Genomic DNA, 23,502 nt, shown 5'->3' with positions numbered 1-23,502 from the left:
ATGGTTTTACGGAAAAGAACGAAAGATATGAGCTTTTAGAAGACTTGCAACCCCACATGCTAGGTAGGGCTCCCCTAATGGTAGCAGGGGATTTTAATTGTGTTTTATCTAAAACAGACAGGAAAAGGGTAGGGGAGGATTTCAGAGTGGACAAAACGTCGGTTTTATTGCAGGGTTTAGTCAGAGATTTTAATTTAGTCGACTGTTTTAAAATTTTGCATCAAAGAGAGGAGGGCTTCACCTGGTTCAGTGGTGATGGTACCAAAGCCTCTCGAATCGACTACGTGTTTACAAGGGACTGCCCGCCAACCGATGCTACATTAACCCCCCTTTTTTTCTCTGATCACATGATGCTGTCTTGCACCCTTTCACTGCCCATGGGTGTGACGGTAGGGGGAGGGCTGTGGAAGCTGAACTGTTCCCTGTTGGAAGACAAGAATGTAATTTTAGAATATAGGGAACAGTTCAGCCAATGGCAGACCCTCCAAGACTTTTATGATACACGTGCACAGTGGTGGGAGATGGTAAAGGACCGGACGAGACAGTTTTTTAGAAAGATAGGGAAAGAAAAGAAGAGTAGGGAAAAGAAATGCATGTTGGGGTTGCAAAAAAGACTACAAAGGTATTTTAATCTTTTAAATAATGGTTTTGATTTTAACAATGAAATCCAGGATGTAAAAAAGGAAATGTCAGTTTTAGCCAATATAGAAAGTAAAGGGGTCCTTTTAAGAAGCAAAGAGAGAGAAATTGAAGAAGGGGAAAAGTGTACCAGATATTTTTTTAAGAAAATAATAACAAGGGGTGGGGGGTTAACCAGGGTTAAAACAGGGGATAGGGAGGTTAACACAACAAAAGAGATTTTAGAGGATGTGGAAAAATTTTATGGGGCTTTATATAGTTTTAAAAAGGTACACTCAGACACCGTAAAAGAAGTTTTAAATTTTGTTGAGAAAAGGGTCGACTGTCAAAATGAGATTTTAGCCCAAGATTTGAACATTTTAGAAACCCAAAAAGCTCTTGGAGGTTTTGAAAAGGGGAAGTCCCCAGGAGTGGATGGACTTCCCCTGGAGTTTTATCTAACATTTTGGGACATTTTAGGACAAGAGCTTTTGACAGTTTTTAAAGAGTTTGAGACCCTCGACAGACTTCCAGACAGTTTTAGAATAGGGATAGTTTATTTACTTCACAAAAAAGGTGACCGGACTGACTTAAAAAACTGGAGACCCATAACACTTTTAAATTTCGATTATAAACTTTTTAGCAAAGTTTTAGCAACACGCATGTCAACTGTTTTAGAGGACGTGATTCACCCGGATCAAGCTTGTTCTGTGCCCGGAAGAAAGATAACAGACAACCTAGTGCTGATTAGAGACGCCATCTGTTACGCGAGAGACAGAAATATTCGGCTAGTAGTCCTAAATTTAGATTTTGAAAAAGCATTTGATCGAGTCTCGCACGAGTACCTCTTCCAGGTTCTGGAGAAAATGGGGTTTCCAAAGAGGTTTATAGCCTGGGTGGGACTGCTGTACAAGGGAATAGTCAGCAAAATTCTAATAAATGGGCATCTTTCCAAAGCTGTGAACATACACAGTGGTGTCCGTCAGGGATGTCCTTTATCTCCTCTTCTGTATGTGGCTTGCATCGAGCCACTGGCACAGATCTTGAGAAGGGACAAATGGATCAAAGGACTGGACGTTCCTGGGACGGGGGGACTGACGGCGACCTGTGTTTTATATATGGATGACGTAACTCTTTTAGCCACAGACGTTTTATCAATACGAAGAGCACTGGACTTGACTGACTGGTACGGTCGGGCCTCGGGCGCCAAACTCAATAGAAACAAGTCCGAGGCCCAGCTCTTCGGGCCGTGGGGAGACGTGGACACAGGAGGACTTGATTTGGTTTTTAAAGACAACGATTTTAAGATTTTAGGCGTTAAATTTGATAAAGACGGGGGTGGACGGGAAAACTGGACTGACTTGTTAGGGAAAGTTAGGAAAAGACTGGGGTTTTGGGGACTAAGACAGATGACGATGGAAGGCAAGGTTTTAATTTTTAAATCTGTGATTTTACCTCTGATTTTACTTGTCTGTTCTGTTTTTAGCCCCCCTCGGTGGTTCCTGGGGAAACTGGAGAGGGCGGTGTTTTACTTCCTGTGGGGGTCCAAGTGGGAGCGCCTGAAGAGGGAGACCATCAAGAAAAGGCCGGAGAACGGTGGAAAAGGCCTCCCAGACCCCCACCTGTTTTTAGGCAGCCGCTTCACCGCCCTGCACATTAGTTATGCCACGACCCCATCCAAAGAAAACAAGACGGCTGCAATGGCGCGATTTTGGATGGGGTCTTACCTACGAACACTGAAAATTTTACCAGTGGACTTGAAAACCCCAGTGTCTTTTAACTTGCCCAAAGAGTACAGTTTTATAAAAAAGTTTTTAAAGAAATACCTTTTAGAGAGTGAAGATGTCACCATTTTAACTCAACACAAGTCTCTCATCTCTGTTGTGCAGGACCGGGAACCGGTGAGTCCAGTTCCGGGCCTCACACCAAGTGAGGCCAAACAGGTTTGGCGGAACGCGGCTCACCCCGCTCTCCAGAACAGGCACAAGGACTTATCGTGGATGGTGGCTCATGAGATCCTCCCGGTCAGGGCGGTTATGCACTCCAGAGGCATGGCCAAGAACCCCATCTGCCCGCGGTCCGGCTGCAATTCCCCGGAGACCGTCCACCACCTGCTCTGGGAGTGCAGCACTGCGCGGGACCTGTGGGCCAAGACCGGCCCCCTGTATTTCCCGTGCCTACCAGCGGGTGGGGCCCAGTTCGGGTACCAGCTCGCCATCCTTGGGGTGGGCCGGGGCTTGAAGGACTTGACGGCACAGAAATTTACCTCGCTCTGGCTCACCCTCAACGTCATCAAGGATGCCATCTGGGCCACCAGAAACCTGCTGGTGGGGAAGCGCGTTACGGTAACCCTCCATGCATGCGAGCTAAAGGTAACATCAATGCTGCAGGGGTACCGGACGACGATATTCGGACGGGGGGGCCGGGGTCGCACGGAGAGGGTCCCGGCAGGCAACGACCCTGGCCGCCCGTAGATGCACCCTCACCACTCTGGCTACGGGAACAGCGGGCCAGCGGGCCGGAGGAGAGGGGATCTCCGCTGAGTCCATAAAGTAGCATCTCATGTCCCTGTTCTGGAGAGTGGGGTGATGACCCACTTGATAAGGACTCACCCCCGGTCTTGCACAATAGATGATTTTTAATTGGTGTTTTTTATTGTTTTATCATGAAAGAGGTTTAATTAACATATATATATATATATACGAGGCTTGTTTGCTTTTTTTAAAATTTGTATTTTACTTTTGGAACTGACCGCACCTTTTAAACACACCTCAATAAAATGGACTTTTAAAAACAAGCAAAACACTGTGGTTTTAATCAAATGCTTTTTAACAATGATTGTTTCTTTCATTTTACCATGTGTATTTATTATATATTATATTGCTTGTTTTAATGTGTGATTAAAAAGAAAATGTTGTGTGAAAAAGAAAAAATGCAAATGGAAAAAATGTAAATGGTGACAATAAAACTTTTTCGAAAGAAAAAATCTGTTCTTATCAGTTTAATATCTGATACGTCCCCCATCCGGGGACTACATATTAAATGGATTTTTAGATCACGGAGATGGAGCCGGGGCTTGCTCCGTCCACTCCATGCATCGGCCTGGTATTGCAGTGTCTCCAGGAACGGTGTGCTTTCCCTTTTTGGGGATTGCCATTTATTGTGTCGAATAGCAGAACAAGGAATGAGAGCTGCCATTGCAGATGCTGTGGTTTATTGCAAACTTTTTTCCTGATGTGTCCTCCTGGGGTCTTGGACTCTTCCACTAACGATGCACCCACCTGAGGTCTTGAAGTCTTTCACGGACGAGGTGATGCATCGAATCAGGTGTGCTTGTTTAAAGAGAGTCATCTAAAACTGGCTTTGGGAAGCACCGGCCCATGAGCTTGGCAGTTTCCAGGCCAGTAACGGAAGGCACCCGTCCTTCCTTTCCTGGAGGGGGGGCGGAGGGCTAACCGTTGGTGAGGATGGTAGAGATGCAAATCACACCTCTGGCTGACCGCCTGGGCCTTCATACTTACCTGGCAGGGGAGACACCATGATCAAGAAGGCGGTTCAACCAGGGCGAGGCTTGTCCATTGCACTCCGGCCATGCTGACCCCTGTGAATTCCCCAAATGCGGGAATCTCGACTGCATAATTTACGGTAGTGGGGGACTGCGTTCGCGCTCTCCCCTGAAATTGTTGGTGAAACAAAGCAGAAGAGGTTTTTACAGTTTTTTATTTATTTTCGTTTCAGAATGGGGAGTTCTGTCACATGCGAGATATGTGTTTTGCGCCTGTGAAACAAAGTCACTTACGCTCTTGAAAAATCGGACCCTGGTGGGTAGTTTAGTTCGAACATAGCGCAGACCTTACTTTGAAAGTAGATTGGACTGACTGCAGCCTAGCTGTAACTGTCTCCATGTTGTTTGGTTGTCCTTTTTTTCGATTCGTATTAATTTTGTTGTCGCTTACAGCGACACCTAGTGGCCTGTCGCCGCGCCCTTTTTCACCTGGCCTCGGACTGAGCCTCTGCACAGATGTGCCGATTTGGGTGAAGGGATCTCACTCCTTCCTGGAGTTATAGCCATTCGAGCCACCTCGGACACGCCACCTTAGCACGTTTTGAGGTCCCCTCGCCAAGGTGAATGGAAATGTCCTCTTTTTTTGGATGATTATTGACAGTCAGACTCCAGAGAAGCTTTCTGTGCTGATTTGGGTGGGACTGGGCCAAATACCTGGCGCTAGGTTGCAAAAGAAGGTTTTCGACAAAATCCAAAATACCCGAAAATTTAGTCAGAGCGACGAGCCAATCTGAGACCTGCGTTTCGTTCGGCTCGAGCCAAGGATTCCGATGACATAAGGCACGTGGCTCTTCGACCAACCGTTTGGGAGTTACGAGCGATGCCGTACTTTCCCTCAGGCCGATCGGGACGAGGCCCGGTGACGTTGTAGACAGGGGAGGGTACTACCCAGATAGCACACTTACGTCTGCAAGATGTCTGTTAAAGAACTGTTGATCTGGAAAGCATCTGCCATCTACAAACGTCTGACAGACGCCTTTCAGATGTCAGTTTTATATACCTTCTAAATCATAAACATCTAAAAGACATCTAATTGACATCTATCTGACATCTAAAAGGCAGTGTTGGGGAGTAACTAGTTACATGTAACAGCATTACGTAATTTAATTACAAAATGAATGTAACTGTAATTAGTTACAGTTACTAAGAAAAAATTAGTAATTAAATTAAAGTTACTTATGAAATTTTTAACGATTACAAAGGCAATTACATTTGAATATTTACACACATCCACATACAGATTTCACTGATTTCTTTCCCAAATTGCACTGACTATTCTGAGACATACGCCCTAATAATTTCCGGGATGCGGAAACACAGTCTGATTCGTAGAATTCAGTCATAAAAACGGAATGCCTAACACGGACAGAATATGCCACATTTTGGATGACTAAATCAAAAGTAGGTCAGTACACTTGAATCAAAACATGACATGGACTAGTGTCTGTGAATATTAAGCCCCAAGAATGCAATATATGACTTGCACATTCTGCGTGTTGGAAATCAGGCGCAGACTGGACACCGGGACAATTCCCGGTGGCCTGGCAGCCGATTTGGCCCACTATTTTAATATCATTATTGTATAATTGCCTGTCGAATGTACTAAAGCGATCATTTGCGAATCCGCCATTTGATAATTCAATCTCTAATAAATCATGAATTGTTAGTCTTGACTCGCGCGCTCTCTGCGCCTCCGCAAACGGTTTGGATCAGACTCAGAGTAATCAATGCGAGAGAGAGAGAGAATAGAGTGGACTGTGGAAACGCACAGCTGGAGCAGAGAAGCAGAACTACTGTTCAGGGTTTCAGGTCAGTTTCATCTGTAAAAATGCTTTTTTGTCTTTGTTTTTTATTTATTTAATCAAGCAGCAGCACGTTCAGTCTGCTGATATTCATCAGTCATCACTCAAAAGACTATATAAAGTATATAAAATACTATATCATTTTTATCTGTTGTAATGTTACAGTAGTAATTTAGCTGAAAAATAATCAGATTTTTTGGGGAAGCTACGACAGACAACAACACAACCCTTACGAAAATTATCGTTATATTATTTTACCTTTAAATACAGAGAAAATGGTTACTATTGTTTAATTGTGGTAACCAAAAATGTAACATTATTTTACAAATTTATTTATTTAAAAATAAATACAAATCCATTTGCAAAACAAAAAACAAAACAAGGTTATTGTACTTTTATACAGGCCAATAAAAAGCATGGTCAATTTTTGTAAGGGAAAAACATGACTAGTGTACAGTATTAGGATTTTTCTATAAAGATATTGTAGTATTGTAGAGTATTGTATTGTAAAGTATAGTTTTGTTCAATCTTGAGTATTAAAGTCATGAGAGAGATAGATAACAGGGCAAAATAAAGAGACTGAAGAGAAAAATGGAAGTGAAGGTGCAGTTCAGGAGAGAACTTTTAATTATTTTGCATGTCCCCAAATTAAAGATTTAAACCTTTTTTATGTCAGGTCCATACAAAAAATAGTTTTGTGCATGAATGTTTGTATGAGTTTGAATTTTGCAGTCAGAATTTTTTTTTCCCAGTCCGCCCTTCCTGTAAATTAATGGCAAAAACATGCAGTTTCATTTAATACACATAGGCCTACTGAAGCTTGCAGTGTTGTCAGCCTCTGCTGCCTCAATATAGGAGTACATGAGCACATAAACATAATTTCTAGAACTGCTCTGTGTCACGTCATGCATTTTACCTATCATATCATATGCAAAGAGACAGCAGTTTAAAAAAACACCAATGTTTCAGGAGTTTATTATACAGGAATGACACATGCTTATTAGATAACTGTATTTGAGTTGATGTATATGTTTTTATTTATTATTATTTAATTTTCACAAATTTAGAAACGTAATCTAAAAGTATTCAAAAGTAATTAGTTACATTAATAAAGTAATTGAAAAAGTTATACTACTATAACATTTTAAACAGGGTAACTTGTAATCTGTAACCTATTACATTTCCAAAGTAACCTTCCAAACACTGCTAAAAGGAGACGTCCAATAGACGTATTGCAGATGAGCAAACAGCCTTAAAACTACATCTTGCAGATGTAAATTCATATGTCAAATAGACGTCTCCTAGATGTATGTGTGCTATCAGGGTACCATCCCCCAGCGTTTTTAGGTCTCCCAAAACTTACCAAAGCCGAGATGGGCATCGCCGTGTCCGGCTTCCTCCCTGCTGCGTCTTAGCAGCATCGCTTCTCGGCCTTTTGGCTAAGATCAAGTGTAGTATCTGTTCTTACCAGATGGACACTTCAAGAGAAGAGATTCGGTTGCCGACCACGATGGTGCGGCTGAAAAATACTGTCAGAGTTCAAGTGAAGAAGGAAGCTGAAATGGAGATTAAGAAGAGGTTTGGACGGGATTTCGTCGTTGTCGAGGTGTTAAGAGGAGTTTTTGGAATTCCTGCGTCCCTGATCTTTTGTCTTCAGGATTTCTCCTCTTTTGGGTTCATGGACTTGACCTTTTTTCAACTGAGAGACTGTGTTGCCTTTTTTGAGGAGTGGGAAAAGAAAAAAGATCACTATTTGCTGAGGGGTCTGCATCTTCATCCGGCCTTTGCACAGGATTATTTACCATTGGTGATCCACCTTTACAACCCCTTTGTAGAGGATGGAGATGTTCTATCTTTTCTGGCAAGGTACTGTGAGGCTGTGAAAGGGGGGGAACGACTGAAGGACCAGTATGGCATCTGGAATGGTAAGAGGAGATACTTAGTCAAGCTAAGGGCTGATCCAGCATCACCTGGGGGCCTTATCCACCCCCCGGGGTCCTTTTTCATCGGGTCCAACCGAGGCTTCCTCCATTATCCGGGGCAGCCGCTGTATTGCCGAAGATGTGGGGCTCGAGGTCACATTAAGACTGACTGTACTGGCCAACGTTGTCGCTTTTGTGAGTCAACTGACCACATTGCCTCAGCTTGCCCTGAACCTAAAAGATGCAGCCTATGTGGTGGGGTGGACCATCTGTTCCGTGCATGTCCAACCAGAAAGAAATCCTTTGCCAGCCTCTTTAGAGAAGGTCAGGACCTGCAGGCAGATCTTGAATCCCTGCTTACAAGCTTACCTGCAGAGATGGAGAGCCAGGAAGCAGGACCTTCGAGTGCAGATCAGGGGGCAAGTGAAACAAAAGGCGGTAGGGGTGACGTACCGGGCAATTTCGGGGAGGAAGTGAGAGATGAGGACAGCGGGCGACAATCGGCGCCATCCCAGGAATGGTCAGAGATAGATGTGACAGAGGTGTTATCTGGGATCTTCGAGTCTCAGAGAGATCTGACAACTAGGCCTATGGACTTAAGGGAAGGGCAGTCTGCTTCAGTAGGAGGAGAGAATCCGCCTCAGCAGGACGATGTATCAAGTGAACCGATGGTGGTAGCACAAGGACAACGTCGACGGCGGCTCACTGAGGACACCGAGAGCCAGGAAAGGGAGCGCAAGTGTAGTAGGGTAGGACTTTTAAGCTCAGCTCTTTTACAGGAGCTAGCTCCTGTTCAGGACTGGGAGAAAGTGGTCCAAGAAGAGGAGATCCTTGGGAGGGTGGAAGTGGAGGCTGAAAGGGAAAACGGATGTGGAGCAAAAGAGGGGGGAATTTGTGAAAAGGGCCATGTGGTCTTGGGAAAACCTGGGAGGGCAGGTTTAGAAGAGAGGGAGGACGAGGGGCAGGAAGACAAACAAGTGGGGGAATGGGCTGAGGTACTCTCAAGAAAGAGAAAGGGGAGGGGAAAGGGGATATCAGGAAGGAAGGGGAGTATCTAAGGTTTTATTCAGGAAAATTTTTGTTTTGTGTTATATTAATTAGCAATTATTTTAATGGGTTGTGTAAGAGTGGCTACTTTGAATGTAAGAGGGATCAAAATGCTACAGCGACGGACTGCAGTCTTTATTTCTTTAAAAAGGTTACCTTTTGATGTTTTATTTTTGCAAGAGTGCCATTTACAAAGGTACAGTGATGTACAATTATTTTCTGCGGGATGGGGGCTGGGGCCTTCAGTTTGGGGAGTGGGTAATGTGAGGGCGGATGGGGTGGGGATTTTGTTTTACTCAGGGGAGTTTGTGATTGAATCCACTAATGTGATTAGGCCGGGGAGGATGATAGTGGCGGATGTCAGATGGAGGGGGGTGGCTTTTCGGTTTGTGAATGTTTATGCACCGAGTAAGTTAGGAGAAAGGGAGGGTTTTCTAGATGACCTAGCTCCCGTCCTCTTTACCAACCGGTTGGTGGTTTTAGGGGGGATTTCAATGTGTCACTAGACAATGCTTCTGGAAAGGACTTAGCGCAGCTGGTGACAAATTTTTCTCTTCGGGATTCATTTAGGTTAGCGGGTGGTTTAGAACCAACCTATACATGGAGAAATAATAGGCAGGAGGCATCACGCCTGGATTACGTTTTTTTTACCTGACCATATGAAGGTCATAAACTACATCCAACAGCCTATGTGGTGCACAGATCACTGTTTGGTAGGAGTTGGGGTAGAGGTAGGGGGTTTGAAGAGAGGCAGGGGAGTCTGGAGATTCAATACCTCCTATTTAAAAGATAGAACTTTTTACGAAGTACTTCAAAGGTTGATAGCCGGTTGGAAAAACTTGAGGGGACTGTTTGATTCACAAGCAGCTTGGTGGGAGGGAGTGAAGGAGAGAGTTTCTCTCTTTTGCCGTTGCTGGGGGATTGCAAAAGCAGAGCGCAAACGTGCTCAGGTCCGCAAATGGTCGGAGGAGTTGCAAACCTTGTGGTCTGAGGGAGCATTGAGTACTGCTGAAGGGTGGAACAGAGCCAGTTTTCTACAGGGAGTCATAAAAGACTTTTACTGGGGGGAGGCTAAAACCTTCCTGTTGTGGTCAAGAACCCAGAAACGTCTATTGGACGAGAAACCAACTAGTTATTTCTTTTCCACAGTACGGAGACAGCAGCAGCGCAGCTGTATTGAGGGCCTACAAGGAAGGGAGGGAGTAGAATACTCTGTAGAGGGAATGTTGCAGATAGCTGCTGGTTTCTACAGGGGGCTTTTTAGCAGTAGGGGTTCTTTAAATCCAGCTTCTAGGGGTTTTCTGGAGGGGTTGATAGATGTTTTGGATGAAGAGGAGAGTGCTGCGTTGGAGAAATCTTTAACTCTTCAGGAGGTAGAGTCAGCTTTGTACTCATTCAAAAAGGATACGGTTCCTGGAAATGATGGCCTTCCAGTAGAGTTTTATAGAGCCTTTTGGCCTTTGATAGGGGCAGAGCTGGTCGAGGTATATCAGGAGAGCCTGAATAAGGGAGAACTGCCGGCTACTATGAGGACAGGTCTTGTGACTCTCCTCTATAAGAAAGGGAAGAAGGAGGACCTAGCAAATTGGAGGCCAATAACTCTACTCTCAACAGATTATAAAGTATTAGCAAAGGTCATAACTGAAAGGCTTAAAAGAGTGGTGGGTACAGTGGTTCAGCCGGATCAGACTTGTGGGGTGCCAGGCAGGTCAAGTAGTTTGAATTTAGCCTTGGTGAGGGACATCATCAGCTGGGCAGAACAACGGCAGCTACCTTTAGCTATCTTAAGTTTGGACCAGGAGAAGGCATTTGATAGGGTAAATCATGCCTTTCTAATGTCAGTCCTGGAGCGATTAAGGTTTGGTCCAGTTTTCAGGGCCTGGGTAAAGTTGCTGTACACCCGAGCGATGAGTAGAGTTGGGGTGAATGGATTTTACTCAGAGTTAGTCGAGCAGCAGGGAGGGGTAAGGCAGGGGTGTCCCTTGTCCCCCCTGCTCTACATTCTGTCACTGGAGCCCCTTGTGGCGGCACTACGAGCGGCCCCGTCCTTGACGGGTGTGCATTTGCCTGGTGGTAGGGGGATAAGGGCAAAGGTGGCAGCATATGCTGATGATATGACACTGTTCCTGACTTCGGAGCTGGATTTTGTGGTGGCAGACAGGATCCTGCAGCGGTTTTGTGAGGTTTCAGGAGCTCGGGTAAATGTGAGTAAATCTTCTGCAATGTTTGTAGGACAGTGGGCAGGGAGAACAAGTGTGCCAGGTGGATACAGCCTGTGTCCTGATGGGATGAAGATTCTGGGCATTCGATTTTTCAGGAGAAATAGTGCACAAGAAAATTGGGGGGCTAGGTTTAAGGTTGTACAGGCAAAGGTAGCTAGGTGGAATGCAAGGGGGCTGTCACTCTGGGGTAGGTTGGAGGTGGTGAAGGCTGATCTCCTCCCTAGCCTGAACCACCTGGCGTACATATTCCCAATTCCTTTTTGGTATGGTAGGAAACTGGAGAGGTTGGTTTTATCCTTCCTCTGGAGGAATGGTACAGAGTTGGTAGCCAGAACCCATATGTACCGTCACCTAAAAGAGGGGGGAAGAGGTGTGCCTTGCATACCTTTAAAAATGGAGGCCCTTTTTTCCTCCTTTGCAGCAGGTTTAGTACCCCAGACTGTAGTGCACAAGGCAGGGTGCCTTGCCAGGTTTTGGTTGGGGTTTCCATTAAGGTCCATGATTCCATGGAATGGAACGATGCCTTGGTCAATGGAAAGGCCAGAACAATACCAGAAAGTGGCGGATCTTGTGGTGCAAAAATCCTGGTGTTTAGAGCAGTCAGTGATTTTAGACCATAGAAAACTGTACTGCAGACTAAGGGATGGGTTGGTTGAAGGGGCAGAGAAGGCTACTCTGCACGATGGGGTGGATTGGTCTATCTTGCAACCCTCATACTTGGTGGGCGCCTGCAAGGATCTGAACTGGTTGACAGTTCTAGGCCGGTTGCCTGTAAGAGAGCGTATGTACAGACATGGGCAGGGAAGGTCACCGTTGTGTCCAGTGGGCTGTGGACAGGAGGAAACAATTGAGCACAGCTTGTGGTCTTGCCCGGGAGCTGCAGCTCTCTGGCGTTCTGTAAAGTTGTGGTGGAAGGATTGGAGGGGGCCTTCTATTAAGAGAGAGCTAGTAGTGAAGGGTGAGGGTTTAAAGGATTTGGAAAAAGATCGCAGGAGAGTGGTGTGGGTGGTAATTTCAGAAGCTAAATACATTTTGTGGGAGTGGAGAACAACGTGCTTGAAAAAGCAGTTGCCTCGTATGTTTCCAGAAAGGTTATTTTGTCGCTTACTTGGGAAAATAGTAACCGAGGTAAAAATGTTTAAAGAGTGTTATGGGGAGGAAGAAACCAGGAGGATATGGGGAGGGTTACCAAGAGTGGGTGTGGGGTAACGGGAAGAAGGATTTCATGTTATGTTGCCTTTTGGGTTTTTTTGGTGTTGTTTTGTTCTGTTTTTTTCTATTCTTTTGGTGTATAACCTTTTTATCTTATCAGTGCGTATAAGGAAATGGTGAAAGAAATGTAATTTTTGTTGTAATGTTTTCCAGACTGTTGTAATGAATGGATTGGTAAAAAAAAAAAAAAAAATCTGTTCTTATCAGTTTAATATCTGATACGTCCCCCATCCGGGGACTACATATTAAATGGATTTTTAGATCACGGAGATGGAGCCGGGGCTTGCTCCGTCCACTCCATGCATCGGCCTGGTATTGCAGTGTCTCCAGGAACGGTGTGCTTTCCCTTTTTGGGGATTGCCATTTATTGTGTCGAATAGCAGAACAAGGAATGAGAGCTGCCATTGCAGATGCTGTGGTTTATTGCAAACTTTTTTCCTGATGTGTCCTCCTGGGGTCTTGGACTCTTCCACTAACGATGCACCCACCTGAGGTCTTGAAGTCTTTCACGGACGAGGTGATGCATCGAATCAGGTGTGCTTGTTTAAAGAGAGTCATCTAAAACTGGCTTTGGGAAGCACCGGCCCATGAGCTTGGCAGTTTCCAGGCCAGTAACGGAAGGCACCCGTCCTTCCTTTCCTGGAGGGGGGGCAGAGGGCTAACCGTTGGTGAGGATGGTAGAGATGCAAATCACACCTCTGGCTGACCGCCTGGGCCTTCATACTTACCTGGCAGGGGAGACACCATGATCAAGAAGGCGGTTCAACCAGGGCGAGGCTTGTCCATTGCACTCCGGCCATGCTGACCCCTGTGAATTCCCCAAATGCGGGAATCTCGACTGCATAATTTACGGTAGTGGGAGACTGCGTTCGCGCTCTCCCCTGAAATTGTTGGTGAAACAAAGCAGAAGAGGTTTTTACAGTTTTTTATTTATTTTCGTTTCAGAATGGGGAGTTCTGTCACATGCGAGATATGTGTTGTGCGCCTGTGAAACAAAGTCACTTACGCTCTTGAAAAATCGGACCCTGGTGGGTAGTTTAGTTCGAACATAGCGCAGACCTTACTTTGAAAGTAGATTGGACTGACTGCAGCCTAGCTGTAACTGTCTCCATGTTGTTTGGTTGTCCTTTTTTTCGATTCGTATTAATTTTGTTGTCGCTTACAGCGACACCTAGTGGCCTGTCGCCGCGCCCTTTTTCACCTGGCCTCGGACTGAGCCCCTGCACAGGTGTGCCGATTTGGGTGAAGGGATCTCACTCCTTCCTGGAGTTATAGCCATTCGAGCCACCTCGGACACGCCACCTTAGCACGTTTTGAGGTCCCCTCGCCAAGGTGAATGGAAATGTCCTCTTTTTTTGGATGATTATTGACAGTCAGACTCCAGAGAAGCTTTCTGTGCTGATTTGGGTGGGACTGGGCCAAATACCTGGCGCTAGGTTGCAAAAGAAGGTTTTCGACAAAATCCAAAATACCCGAAAATTTAGTCAGAGCGACGAGCCAATCTGAGACCTGCGTTTCGTTCGGCTCGAGCCAAGGATTCCGATGACATAAGGCACGTGGCTCTGCGACCAACCGTTTGGGAGTTACGAGCGATGCCGTACTTTCCGTCGCTGCAGTTCCACCGTCAGGCCGATCGGGACAAGGCCTGGTGACGTTGCAGAAAGGGGAGGGTACTACCATCCCGCAGTGTTGCAGGTGTTTTCATCTTTGTTTGATTGTCCTTTTACATTACTTTTTCCCTATTTTTCAGCTTACGCCGCCACCTAGTGGCCTGTCGCCGCGCCCTTTTTCACCTGGCCTCGGACTGAGCCCCTGCACAGGTGTGCCAATTTGGGTGAAGGGATCTCACTCCTTCCTGGAGTTATAGCCATTCGAGCCACCTCGGACACGCCACCTTAGCACGTTTTGAGGTCCCCTCGCCAAGGTGAATGGAAATGTCCTCTTTTTTTGGATGATTATTGACAGTCAGACTCCAGAGAAGCTTTCTGTGCTGATTTGGGTGGGACTGGGCCAAATACCTGGCGCCAGGTTGCAAAAGAAGGTTTTCGACAAAATCCAAAATACCCGAAAATTTCGTCAGAGCGACGGGCCAATCTGAGACCTGCGTCTCGTTCGGCTCGAGCCAAGGATTCCGGTGACATAAGGCACGTGGCTCTTCGACCAACCGTTACGAGCCATGCCGTACTTTCCGTCAGGCCGATCGGGACGAGGCCAGGTGACGTTGTAGACAGGGGAGGGTACTACCCAGATAGCACACTTACGTCTGCAAGATGTCTGTTAAAGAACTGTTGATCTGGAAAGCATCTGCCATCTACAAACGTCTGACAGACGCCTTTCAGATGTCAGTTTTATATACCTTCTAAATCATAAACATCTAAAAGACATCTAATTGACATCTATCTGACATCTAAAAGGCAGTGTTGAGGAGTAACTAGTTACATGTAACAGCATTACGTAATTTAATTACAAAATGAATGTAACTGTAATTAGTTACAGTTACTAAGAAAAAATTAGTAATTAAATTAAAGTTACTTATGAAATTTTTAACGATTACAAAGGCAATTACATTTGAATATTTACACACATCCACATACAGATTTCACTGATTTCTTTCCCAAATTGCACTGACTATTCTGAGACATACGCCCTAATAATTTCCGGGATGCGGAAACACAGTCTGATTCGTAGAATTCAGTCATAAAAACGGAATGCCTAACACGGACAGAATATGCCACATTTTGGATGACTAAATCAAAAGTAGGTCAGTACACTTGAATCAAAACATGACATGGACTAGTGTCTGTGAATATTAAGCCCCAAGAATGCAATATATGACTTGCACATTCTGCGTGTTGGAAATCAGGCGCAGACTGGACACCGGGACAATTCCCGGTGGCCTGGCAGCCGATTTGGCCCACTATTTTAATATCATTATTGTATAATTGCCTGTCGAATGTACTAAAGCGATCATTTGCGAATCCGCCATTTGATAATTCAATCTCTAATAAATCATGAATTGTTAGTCTTGACTCGCGCGCTCTCTGCGCCTCCGCAAACGGTTTGGATCAGACTCAGAGTAATCAATGCGAGAGAGAGAGAGAATAGAGTGGACTGTGGAAACGCACAGCTGGAGCAGAGAAGCAGAACTACTGTTCAGGGTTTCAGGTCAGTTTCATCTGTAAAAATGCTTTTTTGTCTTTGTTTTTTATTTATTTAATCAAGCAGCAGCACGTTCAGTCTGCTGATATTCATCAGTCATCACTCAAAAGACTATATAAAGTATATAAAATACTATATCATTTTTATCTGTTGTAATGTTACAGTAGTAATTTAGCTGAAAAATAATCAGATTTTTTGGGGAAGCTACGACAGACAACAACACAACCCTTACGAAAATTATCGTTATATTATTTTACCTTTAAATACAGAGAAAATGGTTACTATTGTTTAATTGTGGTAACCAAAAATGTAACATTATTTTACAAATTTATTTATTTAAAAATAAATACAAATCCATTTGCAAAACAAAAAACAAAACAAGGTTATTGTACTTTTATACAGGCCAATAAAAAGCATGGTCAATTTTTGTAAGGGAAAAACATGACTAGTGTACAGTATTAGGATTTTTCTATAAAGATATTGTAGTATTGTAGAGTATTGTATTGTAAAGTATAGTTTTGTTCAATCTTGAGTATTAAAGTCATGAGAGAGATAGATAACAGGGCAAAATAAAGAGACTGAAGAGAAAAATGGAAGTGAAGGTGCAGTTCAGGAGAGAACTTTTAATTATTTTGCATGTCCCCAAATTAAAGATTTAAACCTTTTTTATGTCAGGTCCATACAAAAAATAGTTTTGTGCATGAATGTTTGTATGAGTTTGAATTTTGCAGTCAGAATTTTTTTTTCCCAGTCCGCCCTTCCTGTAAATTAATGGCAAAAACATGCAGTTTCATTTAATACACATAGGCCTACTGAAGCTTGCAGTGTTGTCAGCCTCTGCCGCCTCAATATAGGAGTACATGAGCACATAAACATAATTTCTAGAACTGCTCTGTGTCACGTCATGCATTTTACCTATCATATCATATGCAAAGAGACAGCAGTTTAAAAAAACACCAATGTTTCAGGAGTTTATTATACAGGAATGACACATGCTTATTAGATAACTGTATTTGAGTTGATGTATATGTTTTTATTTATTATTATTTAATTTTCACAAATTTAGAAACGTAATCTAAAAGTATTCAAAAGTAATTAGTTACATTAATAAAGTAATTGAAAAAGTTATACTACTATAACATTTTAAACAGGGTAACTTGTAATCTGTAACCTATTACATTTCCAAAGTAACCTTCCAAACACTGCTAAAAGGAGACGTCCAATAGACGTATTGCAGATGAGCAAACAGCCTTAAAACTACATCTTGCAGATGTAAATTCATATGTCAAATAGACGTCTCCTAGATGTATGTGTGCTATCAGGGTACCATCCCCCAGCGTTTTTAGGTCTCCCAAAACTTACCAAAGCCGAGATGGGCATCGCCGTGTCCGGCTTCCTCCCTGCTGCGTCTTAGCAGCATCGCTTCTCGGCCTTTTGGCTAAGATCAAGTGTAGTATCTGTTCTTACCAGATGGACACTTCAAGAGAAGAGATTCGGTTGCCGACCACGATGGTGCGGCTGAAAAATACTGTCAGAGTTCAAGTGAAGAAGGAAGCTGAAATGGAGATTAAGAAGAGGTTTGGACGGGATTTCGTCGTTGTCGAGGTGTTAAGAGGAGTTTTTGGAATTCCTGCGTCCCTGATCTTTTGTCTTCAGGATTTCTCCTCTTTTGGGTTCATGGACTTGACCTTTTTTCAACTGAGAGACTGTGTTGCCTTTTTTGAGGAGTGGGAAAAGAAAAAAGATCACTATTTGCTGAGGGGTCTGCATCTTCATCCGGCCTTTGCACAGGATTATTTACCATTGGTGATCCACCTTTACAACCCCTTTGTAGAGGATGGAGATGTTCTATCTTTTCTGGCAAGGTACTGTGAGGCTGTGAAAGGGGGGGAACGACTGAAGGACCAGTATGGCATCTGGAATGGTAAGAGGAGATACTTAATCAAGCTAAGGGCTGATCCAGCATCACCTGGGGGCCTTATCCACCCCCCGGGGTCCTTTTTCATCGGGTCCAACCGAGGCTTCCTCCATTATCCGGGGCAGCCGCTGTATTGCCGAAGATGTGGGGCTCGAGGTCACATTAAGACTGACTGTACTGGCCAACGTTGTCGCTTTTGTGAGTCAACTGACCACATTGCCTCAGCTTGCCCTGAACCTAAAAGATGCAGCCTATGTGGTGGGGTGGACCATCTGTTCCGTGCATGTCCAACCAGAAAGAAATCCTTTGCCAGCCTCTTTAGAGAAGGTCAGGACCTGCAGGCAGATCTTGAATCCCTGCTTACAAGCTTACCTGCAGAGATGGAGAGCCAGGAAGCAGGACCTTCGAGTGCAGATCAGGGGGCAAGTGAAACAAAAGGCGGTAGGGGTGACGTACCGGGCAATTTCGGGGAGGAAGTGAGAGATGAGGACAGCGGGCGACAATCGGCGCCATCCCAGGAATGGTCAGAGATAGATGTGACAGAGGTGTTATCTGGGATCTTCGAGTCTCAGAGAGATCTGACAACTAGGCCTATGGACTTAAGGGAAGGGCAGTCTGCTTCAGTAGGAGGAGAGAATCCGCCTCAGCAGGACGATGTATCAAGTGAACCGATGGTGGTAGCACAAGGACAACGTCGACGGCGGCTCACTGAGGACACCGAGAGCCAGGAAAGGGAGCGCAAGTGTAGTAGGGTAGGACTTTTAAGCTCAGCTCTTTTACAGGAGCTAGCTCCTGTTCAGGACTGGGAGAAAGTGGTCCAAGAAGAGGAGATCCTTGGGAGGGTGGAAGTGGAGGCTGAAAGGGAAAACGGATGTGGAGCAAAAGAGGGGGGAATTTGTGAAAAGGGCCATGTGGTCTTGGGAAAACCTGGGAGGGCAGGTTTAGAAGAGAGGGAGGATGAGGGGCAGGAAGACAAACAAGTGGGGGAATGGGCTGAGGTACTCTCAAGAAAGAGAAAGGGGAGGGGAAAGGGGATATCAGGAAGGAAGGGGAGTATCTAAGGTTTTATTCAGGAAAATTTTTGTTTTGTGTTATATTAATTAGCAATTATTTTAATGGGTTGTGTAAGAGTGGCTACTTTGAATGTAAGAGGGATCAAAATGCTACAGCGACGGACTGCAGTCTTTATTTCTTTAAAAAGGTTACCTTTTGATGTTTTATTTTTGCAAGAGTGCCATTTACAAAGGTACAGTGATGTACAATTATTTTCTGCGGGATGGGGGCTGGGGCCTTCAGTTTGGGGAGTGGGTAATGTGAGGGCGGATGGGGTGGGGATTTTGTTTTACTCAGGGGAGTTTGTGATTGAATCCACTAATGTGATTAGGCCGGGGAGGATGATAGTGGCGGATGTCAGATGGAGGGGGGTGGCTTTTCGGTTTGTGAATGTTTATGCACCGAGTAAGTTAGGAGAAAGGGAGGGTTTTCTAGATGACCTAGCTCCCGTCCTCTTTACCAACCGGTTGGTGGTTTTAGGGGGGGATTTCAATGTGTCACTAGACAATGCTTCTGGAAAGGACTTAGCGCAGCTGGTGACAAATTTTTCTCTTCGGGATTCATTTAGGTTAGCGGGTGGTTTAGAACCAACCTATACATGGAGAAATAATAGGCAGGAGGCATCACGCCTGGATTACGTTTTTTTTACCTGACCATATGAAGGTCATAAACTACATCCAACAGCCTATGTGGTGCACAGATCACTGTTTGGTAGGAGTTGGGGTAGAGGTAGGGGGTTTGAAGAGAGGCAGGGGAGTCTGGAGATTCAATACCTCCTATTTAAAAGATAGAACTTTTTACGAAGTACTTCAAAGGTTGATAGCCGGTTGGAAAAACTTGAGGGGACTGTTTGATTCACAAGCAGCTTGGTGGAAGGGAGTGAAGGAGAGAGTTTCTCTCTTTTGCCGTTGCTGGGGGATTGCAAAAGCAGAGCGCAAACGTGCTCAGGTCCGCAAATGGTCGGAGGAGTTGCAAACCTTGTGGTCTGAGGGAGCATTGAGTACTGCTGAAGGGTGGAACAGAGCCAGTTTTCTACAGGGAGTCATAAAAGACTTTTACTGGGGGGAGGCTAAAACCTTCCTGTTGTGGTCAAGAACCCAGAAACGTCTATTGGACGAGAAACCAACTAGTTATTTCTTTTCCACAGTACGGAGACAGCAGCAGCGCAGCTGTATTGAGGGCCTACAAGGAAGGGAGGGAGTAGAATACTCTGTAGAGGGAATGTTGCAGATAGCTGCTGGTTTCTACAGGGGGCTTTTTAGCAGTAGGGGTTCTTTAAATCCAGCTTCTAGGGGTTTTCTGGAGGGGTTGATAGATGTTTTGGATGAAGAGGAGAGTGCTGCGTTGGAGAAATCTTTAACTCTTCAGGAGGTAGAGTCAGCTTTGTACTCATTCAAAAAGGATACGGTTCCTGGAAATGATGGCCTTCCAGTAGAGTTTTATAGAGCCTTTTGGCCTTTGATAGGGGCAGAGCTGGTCGAGGTATATCAGGAGAGCCTGAATAAGGGAGAACTGCCGGCTACTATGAGGACAGGTCTTGTGACTCTCCTCTATAAGAAAGGGAAGAAGGAGGACCTAGCAAATTGGAGGCCAATAACTCTACTCTCAACAGATTATAAAGTATTAGCAAAGGTCATAACTGAAAGGCTTAAAAGAGTGGTGGGTACAGTGGTTCAGCCGGATCAGACTTGTGGGGTGCCAGGCAGGTCAAGTAGTTTGAATTTAGCCTTGGTGAGGGACATCATCAGCTGGGCAGAACAACGGCAGCTACCTTTAGCTATCTTAAGTTTGGACCAGGAGAAGGCATTTGATAGGGTAAATCATGCCTTTCTAATGTCAGTCCTGGAGCGATTAAGGTTTGGTCCAGTTTTCAGGGCCTGGGTAAAGTTGCTGTACACCCGAGCGATGAGTAGAGTTGGGGTGAATGGATTTTACTCAGAGTTAGTCGAGCAGCAGGGAGGGGTAAGGCAGGGGTGTCCCTTGTCCCCCTGCTCTACATTCTGTCACTGGAGCCCCTTGTGGCGGCACTACGAGCGGCCCCGTCCTTGACGGGTGTGCATTTGCCTGGTGGTAGGGGGATAAGGGCAAAGGTGGCAGCATATGCTGATGATATGACACTGTTCCTGACTTCGGAGCTGGATTTTGTGGTGGCAGACAGGATCCTGCAGCGGTTTTGTGAGGTTTCAGGAGCTCGGGTAAATGTGAGTAAATCTTCTGCAATGTTTGTAGGACAGTGGGCAGGGAGAACAAGTGTGCCAGGTGGATACAGCCTGTGTCCTGATGGGATGAAGATTCTGGGCATTCGATTTTTCAGGAGAAATAGTGCACAAGAAAATTGGGGGGCTAGGTTTAAGGTTGTACAGGCAAAGGTAGCTAGGTGGAATGCAAGGGGGCTGTCACTCTGGGGTAGGTTGGAGGTGGTGAAGGCTGATCTCCTCCCTAGCCTGAACCACCTGGCGTACATATTCCCAATTCCTTTTTGGTATGGTAGGAAACTGGAGAGGTTGGTTTTATCCTTCCTCTGGAGGAATGGTACAGAGTTGGTAGCCAGAACCCATATGTACCGTCACCTAAAAGAGGGGGGAAGAGGTGTGCCTTGCATACCTTTAAAAATGGAGGCCCTTTTTTCCTCCTTTGCAGCAGGTTTAGTACCCCAGACTGTAGTGCACAAGGCAGGGTGCCTTGCCAGGTTTTGGTTGGGGTTTCCATTAAGGTCCATGATTCCATGGAATGGAACGATGCCTTGGTCAATGGAAAGGCCAGAACAATACCAGAAAGTGGCGGATCTTGTGGTGCAAAAATCCTGGTGTTTAGAGCAGTCAGTGATTTTAGACCATAGAAAACTGTACTGCAGACTAAGGGATGGGTTGGTTGAAGGGGCAGAGAAGGCTACTCTGCACGATGGGGTGGATTGGTCTATCTTGCAACCCTCATACTTGGTGGGCGCCTGCAAGGATCTGAACTGGTTGACAGTTCTAGGCCGGTTGCCTGTAAGAGAGCGTATGTACAGACATGGGCAGGGAAGGTCACCGTTGTGTCCAGTGGGCTGTGGACAGGAGGAAACAATTGAGCACAGCTTGTGGTCTTGCCCGGGAGCTGCAGCTCTCTGGCGTTCTGTAAAGTTGTGGTGGAAGGATTGGAGGGGGCCTTCTATTAAGAGAGAGCTAGTAGTGAAGGGTGAGGGTTTAAAGGATTTGGAAAAAGATCGCAGGAGAGTGGTGTGGGTGGTAATTTCAGAAGCTAAATACATTTTGTGGGAGTGGAGAACAACGTGCTTGAAAAAGCAGTTGACTCGTATGTTTCCAGAAAGGTTATTTTGTCGCTTACTTGGGAAAATAGTAACCGAGGTAAAAATGTTTAAAGAGTGTTATGGGGAGGAAGAAACCAGGAGGATATGGGGAGGGTTACCAAGAGTGGGTGTGGGGTAACGGGAAGAAGGATTTCATGTTATGTTGCCTTTTGGGTTTTTTTGGTGTTGTTTTGTTCTGTTTTTTTCTATTCTTTTGGTGTATAACCTTTTTATCTTATCAGTGCGTATAAGGAAATGGTGAAAGAAATGTAATTTTGTTGTAATGTTTTCCAGACTGTTGTAATGAATGGATTGGTAAAAAAAAAAAAAAAATCTGTTCTTATCAGTTTAATATCTGATACGTCCCCCATCCGGGGACTACATATTAAATGGATTTTTAGATCACGGAGATGGAGCCGGGGCTTGCTCCGTCCACTCCATGCATCGGCCTGGTATTGCAGTGTCTCCAGGAACGGTGTGCTTTCCCTTTTTGGGGATTGCCATTTATTGTGTCGAATAGCAGAACAAGGAATGAGAGCTGCCATTGCAGATGCTGTGGTTTATTGCAAACTTTTTTCCTGATGTGTCCTCCTGGGGTCTTGGACTCTTCCACTAACGATGCACCCACCTGAGGTCTTGAAGTCTTTCACGGACGAGGTGATGCATCGAATCAGGTGTGCTTGTTTAAAGAGAGTCATCTAAAACTGGCTTTGGGAAGCACCGGCCCATGAGCTTGGCAGTTTCCAGGCCAGTAACGGAAGGCACCCGTCCTTCCTTTCCTGGAGGGGGGGCAGAGGGCTAACCGTTGGTGAGGATGGTAGAGATGCAAATCACACCTCTGGCTGACCGCCTGGGCCTTCATACTTACCTGGCAGGGGAGACACCATGATCAGAAGGCGGTTCAACCAGGGCGAGGCTTGTCCATTGCACTCCGGCCATGCTGACCCCTGTGAATTCCCCAAATGCGGGAATCTCGACTGCATAATTTACGGTAGTGGGAGACTGCGTTCGCGCTCTCCCTGAAATTGTTGGTGAAACAAAGCAGAAGAGGTTTTTACAGTTTTTTATTTATTTTCGTTTCAGAATGGGGAGTTCTGTCACATGCGAGATATGTGTTGTGCGCCTGTGAAACAAAGTCACTTACGCTCTTGAAAAATCGGACCCTGGTGGGTAGTTTAGTTCGAACATAGCGCAGACCTTACTTTGAAATAGATTGGACTGACTGCAGCCTAGCTGTAACTGTCTCCATGTTGTTTGGTTGTCCTTTTTTTTCGATTCGTATTAATTTTGTTGTCGCTTACAGCGACACCTAGTGGCCTGTCGCCTGCGCCCTTTTTCACCTGGCCTCGGACTGAGCCCCTGCACAGGTGTGCCGATTTGGGTGAAGGGATCTCACTCCTTCCTGGAGTTATAGCCATTCGAGCCACCTCGGACACGCCACCTTAGCACGTTTTGAGGTCCCCTCGCCAAGGTGAATGGAAATGTCCTCTTTTTTTGGATGATTATTGACAGTCAGACTCCAGAGAAGCTTTCTGTGCTGATTTGGGTGGGACTGGGCCAAATACCTGGCGCCAGGTTGCAAAAAGAAGGTTTCGACAAAATCCAAAAAATACCCGAAATATCAGAGGTGAATGGAAATTCCTCTTTTTTTGGATGATTATTGACAGTCAGACTCCAGAGAAGCTTTCTGTGCTG

The 23,502-nt window shown here is 45.3% G+C and overlaps 3 non-coding genes and 5 pseudogenes across 3 annotated transcripts; all 8 read left to right on the top strand.

Moving 5' to 3' along the window:
• The first annotated feature begins 3,582 nt into the window (after positions 1–3,582).
• On the top strand, positions 3,583–3,757 carry LOC113104547 (uncharacterized; annotated as a pseudogene).
• A 374-nt stretch (positions 3,758–4,131) lies between these two features.
• Positions 4,132–4,295, top strand: LOC113104540 (U1 spliceosomal RNA). The gene has a single exon (XR_003292069.1). It is a non-coding gene; the product is annotated as a U1 spliceosomal RNA (small nuclear RNA).
• Positions 4,296–7,404: 3,109 nt separating this feature from the next.
• Positions 7,405–7,634, top strand: LOC113104543 (uncharacterized; annotated as a pseudogene).
• A 4,896-nt stretch (positions 7,635–12,530) lies between these two features.
• On the top strand, positions 12,531–12,734 carry LOC113104541 (uncharacterized; annotated as a pseudogene).
• Positions 12,735–13,108: 374 nt separating this feature from the next.
• On the top strand, positions 13,109–13,272 carry LOC113104545 (U1 spliceosomal RNA). The gene has a single exon (XR_003292070.1). It is a non-coding gene; the product is annotated as a U1 spliceosomal RNA (small nuclear RNA).
• Positions 13,273–16,965: 3,693 nt separating this feature from the next.
• LOC113104542 (uncharacterized) lies at positions 16,966–17,195 on the top strand (annotated as a pseudogene).
• A 4,895-nt stretch (positions 17,196–22,090) lies between these two features.
• Positions 22,091–22,293, top strand: LOC113104549 (uncharacterized; annotated as a pseudogene).
• A 374-nt stretch (positions 22,294–22,667) lies between these two features.
• Positions 22,668–22,828, top strand: LOC113104546 (U1 spliceosomal RNA). The gene has a single exon (XR_003292071.1). It is a non-coding gene; the product is annotated as a U1 spliceosomal RNA (small nuclear RNA).
• The last annotated feature ends 674 nt before the right edge of the window (positions 22,829–23,502 follow it).

The sequence above is a fragment of the Carassius auratus genome, unplaced genomic scaffold, assembly GCF_003368295.1.
Source record: "Carassius auratus strain Wakin unplaced genomic scaffold, ASM336829v1 scaf_tig00218034, whole genome shotgun sequence".
Classification (NCBI taxonomy): domain Eukaryota; kingdom Metazoa; phylum Chordata; class Actinopteri; order Cypriniformes; family Cyprinidae; genus Carassius; species Carassius auratus.
Note: the sequence above shows the minus strand (reverse complement) of the source record. Positions and strands in the feature narration are given on the sequence as shown.